The 5000-nt window shown below is 32.6% G+C and overlaps 1 protein-coding gene across 5 annotated transcripts in view; it reads right to left on the reverse strand.

Annotated features, from left to right (window-relative positions):
* The window catches only part of LOC106872901 (endophilin-A), a 190397-nt gene that overhangs the window by 4544 nt on the left and 180853 nt on the right, over window positions 1–5000 (reverse strand). For all 5 annotated transcript variants that reach the window (XM_089363475.1, XM_089363476.1, XM_089363477.1 and 2 more), the window contains one exon: window positions 1–5000. This exon is cut by the window's left edge and continues 4544 nt beyond it; it is cut by the window's right edge and continues 5883 nt beyond it. The gene's annotated coding sequence lies outside the window, so the exon portion shown is untranslated.

The raw sequence follows: 5000 nt of genomic DNA on the forward strand, positions 1-5000 counted from the left end.
GTTGATCAGATCAATGGAATAGCTTGCTCATAGAATTAACGTGCAAGTGGCCGAGCCCTCCACAGACATGTGTACCCTTAATAGTTGTCAGAGAGATTCAGTGTGACACTGAGTGTGACAAAGCTGGCCCCTTTGAAATACGGGTACAACTCATTTTTGCCAGCTGAGTGGACTGGAGCAACATGAAATAAAGTGTCTTGCTCAAGGACACAACGCAGTACTAGGTATTGAACTCATGACCTTACGATTGTGAGCGGAATACCCTAACCACTAAGCCACGTGCCTTCACATGGTAGTTTATTAGATAACTGATTAAACCCATCTGGATGTTGATTGATCACTGGCAGGGGTGAAAATTTATCCCTTATTAATGGAGGCGGGGAGGGAAGGAGGATGCAGCTGTTATGTCAGTGATGGTAGGTATCTCTTGTTACTCAGTGGAGCACATCAACCTGATGGTGACGGTCTACATGTATGCGTGAGGCGAGTCTAATATACAATGGGATGAGCAGCCAGCACACAGGCAACCAGTGTTCAGGGGTAGGGCAGTTAGTCATGAAGTCCACTCAGTGTTACAAAAAAATTCATCCCCAAATTCAAAATCTCCACCCATGGGTTAAAAAATACACCCATATGTTTTTTTTTTCAATACCAGTCTGTTTCAAAAACTCCACCCACACTTTCAAAAATCCCACCAATCATTTCAGACATGAAACATACTTTTAAAACAAACAAACAAACACAGCCCAAACTGTTATCTAATAATAATAATAATAATAATAATAATAATAATAATAATAATAATAATGGTTTCTGATTTAGGATTGAGGGCAGAAATTTTTAGAGGGATTCCAATACTTGACTAGTAATTTCTTTTATTAATCCTGGCAGAATTTGAACCCAGAACATAGAGAGTAAGAACAACTACTGCAAAGCATTTGTCTGACACTCTAACAATTCAGCCGATCCTCCATCAAGCTTAATAATAATAAAAATAATAATAATAATAATAATAATAATAAAACAATAATAATAATAATTTCAAATTTTGGTGCAAGGCCAGCAATTTTAAGGAAGGGGGTAAGTCGATTACATCGACACCAGTGTATCACTGGTACTTAATTTATCGACCCTCCCCAAAAGGATGAAAGGCTAAGTCGACCTCAGTGGAATTTGAACTCAGAGCGTAAAGACGAATTTTGTTAGCTCACTGCCTTAATAATAATAATAATAATAATAATAATAATAAAAGTTTCAAATTTTTCCACAAGGGCAGCCATTTCCGGGGAGGGGATGAGTCGATTACATCGACCCCAGTGCATCACTGGTACTCGATTACTCGACCCCAAAAGGATGAAAGGTTAAGTTGACCTTGGAGGAATTTGAACTTAGAACATAAAGTTGAATTCTGCCAGCTGGCTGCCTTAATAATAATAATAATAATAATAATAATAATAATAATAATAATAATAATAATAATAATGATAATAATAATAATAATAATAATAATAATAATAATAATAATAATAATAATGACAATAAAAAATAACAATAACGAAAATAATAACAATAAAAAAAATAATAATGATTTCTTCCATGTTTTAATAATTAATATTTTCTTACAAAATAATAATAATATCAATAATGATAATTTTTTATTGTGTGTAAAATGGACAATTGACTTCAAGTGATTTCCTAACGAAATCAAAACAAAAAAAAAGAGAAAAATCAAAACAAAACAAAAAAAAACAACAACAATAATAATAATAATAATAATAATAATAATAATAATAATAAAATAATAATAATAATAATGATAACATAGGCACAATGCCAGAAATATGTTGAAAACAGAGAGAGAGAGAGTGTGAGAGTGAAAGAGAGAGAAAGAGAGAGGGTATATTTGATTATGATTAATCCAACCCACCTACTCCCTCTCTCTCCTCAATTAATGACTGGTACATTATTTTTATCAACCTTACAGAAGAAAGAAAAGACAAAGTCAAACCCAGTGAGATTTAATAATAATAATAATAATAATAATTAAGACGAAACAATACTGAGAATGGAGCGGGGGGGGGGGGTAAAAAACAACAATAAATAACAATAATAATAATAATAATAATGATGATGATAATGGTTTCAAATTTTGGCGCAAGGCCAGCAATTTCAAAGAAGGGGTAAGTCGATTATGTTGACTCGTGTTCAACTGGTAACTTACTTTATCAACCCCCCAAAAAAGATGAAAGAAATAATAATAATAATAATCATAATAATAATAATTATTATTATTATTATAATTATAATGATAATAATAATAAGATGATTTCATTGCACATCGAGAAAACAGTGTCTCTTAAGACAAAAATGGTAGAAGAATGAGAAGAGGGCACAAAAGGAGAAATGGAGAAGGGGAAAAGAAATAGAAAGATGAGAGAGAGAGAGAGAGAGAGAGAGAGGAGGGAGCTACAAGAAGAATTGCAGTAAATGTTGTTGTTGTTGTTGAAAGGCTGAGTTGACCTCGGTGGGATTGGAACTCAGAAAGCAAAGAGCCGGAAGAAATAAGCACAAGGCATTTCTTTTTTCTGATGCTCTAACAATTCTGCCAGTCCCCTGCCGATGATGATGATAATAATAATAATAATAATAATAATAATAATAATAATAATAATAGAGATGATGATGATGATGATGATTTTTGGTTTAGACACAAGGCCAGAAATTCAGGGAGAGGGTTAGTCGATTAAATGGAACCCAGTATATGACTGGTATGGTACTTTTATTTTATCAAACCCTACAAGGATGAATAATAATAATGATGATGATGATGATGATAATAAAAGCAACAACATTAACAAATAATGATTTAAAAAATGAGGATTGATTGGTGGCGGGGGGTGGGAGAGAAAGTTCTTTTCTCTTTCTTTCTTTTTTTTTTTGTTTTTGTTTGGCATAGGCGACAAGCCTTCATGTTTCAAGAATAAAAAAAGTAAATAGAAGGAAAAAAAAAAAACACATTCATGCATTTCCAAAAAATTGTTTAGCGCCGTAAGAAGAATAGTTCCAAGTGGAAAATTCTTAAATCAATTTACTGCCACATCACAATAGTGCCTATATTAGCAATAATAATAATAATAATAAAAATATGGATAATAATAATTACTATCATTTCAAATTTTGGCACAAGGCCAGCAATTTTAGAAAGGTGAGGGGGCTTAAACAAGTACATTAAGTCCAGCTCTTGGCTGGTACTTTATTTTATCGACCCTGAGGGGATGAAAGGCAAAGTTCACCTCAGCAGCATTTGAACTTAAAAAAGAAAATAGAAAAAAAATACCATAAAAAGCCAGAAGAAATGCTGCTAACCCTTTTGTCCAATGTTCTTACAAGTCTGCCAATTCACCACCTTGATTCAGCAATAATTCTCGTTACAATAGGCACAGAGGCCTGAAATTTTGAGGGGAGGGTCTAGTTAATTACAATGAATTAGTGCTCAATTTGAAAGGATGAAAGCCAAAGACGCCATTTGAACTCAGAAATGGAAACAATGAGAAAAAATGCCATTAAGAATTTTGTCCAAAATGCTAACAAATTCTGCCAGATCATTGCCTTAACAATAATAATAATAATAATAATAATAATAATGGTTTCAAATTTTGGCACATGGCCTGCAATTTCAAGAAAGGGGTAAGTTGATTATGTTGATTCCAGTGTTAACCTGGCGCTTGTTTTACCGACTCTGAAAGAATGAGAGGCAATGTTGGCCTCCACAGAATTTCAACTTAGACAGAGAAATCGTGAGAGAGAAATCATTGCTAAGCATTTTATTCAACAAGCTAACGATTCTGCCAGCTTGCCACTTAATAATAATAATAATGATAATAATAATAATAATAATAATAATAATAATAATGATAATAATAATAATAATGATAATAATAATAATAATGATAATAATAATAATAATAAGAGCTTTAATATAGGCACAAAGCCATAAAATTTCCTTTTTTTATTTATTTTGAAAAGGAAGGAGGTGAGAGCAGTCAGTTGGCTCAAACCAGTATATGACTGGTACTTCATTTTATCAACCACAAAAAAAAAAAAAAAGGGTGAGGGATAAATTTGACCTAAGCAGAGCTTGAACTCACAGAACATAAAACACCAGGGCAAATACCACAAGGCATTCCGTTTGATGTTCTATCAATTCTGCAAATCCACTGCCTAACGAGTAATAATAATAATAATAATGATAATAATAATTTCCAACAGACAAACAGCCAGAAATTTGGGGGAAGATGAATAGATAAATATATTGCCTCTACCTCCAATATTTAACTGGTATCTTATTTTATCAATGGCAGGCAAAGTCAATCTCTTGAACTCAGAGTTCCATAAAAGGGTGCAACTCTTGGGTTGTCAGATAAATTCATTGGTTTTTTTTTTCCCTCTTTTTTGTGTGTTTCTTTTTACCATTTATTCTAATCTTTTTCAATGTTACTTGAATTAACATGGAACAAAATTTCATCATAGTGTTTTATACGATTTTCTTTGTATTTTGTAGCTTTATTCTTCTTCTGCAACTTTTAGCTGATCGTTTTTGAAACTTGAATAAATTTTTACCATTTTTCACAGACATATAACGACAGAGTGTCAAATAGAAACAGAAAAAAAAAGCAATCAATTTATCTGACAGCCTAATAAATATCTTCATAACATTCTTTTTTGTCCACTGCTCAAAGAGCAATTCCACCAATTTTCCAATAACCTACCAATGGTGCCAAATATTCCATATTTTGACTGATTCACTAATTAGTCAATGAGTCAAACTTGGGGCACTTTTGGAGGGGGGAAAAAAGGTGAATTGGACCCTCATCCTCATTTTCAATCAGCACCCACCACAAGGGGTTATCAATTCAAATGAAAGGAGATAGCTTAATACGACATGAGGTTTTATGCGGGGTATCAAGGTGTTGGTTTTTAGGGGTCTTGTTATAAAATCC

Source organism: Octopus bimaculoides, chromosome 15 (assembly GCF_046866305.1).
Source record: "Octopus bimaculoides isolate indiv1 chromosome 15, ASM4686630v1, whole genome shotgun sequence".
In the NCBI taxonomy this organism is placed as follows: Eukaryota; Metazoa; Mollusca; class Cephalopoda; order Octopoda; family Octopodidae; genus Octopus; species Octopus bimaculoides.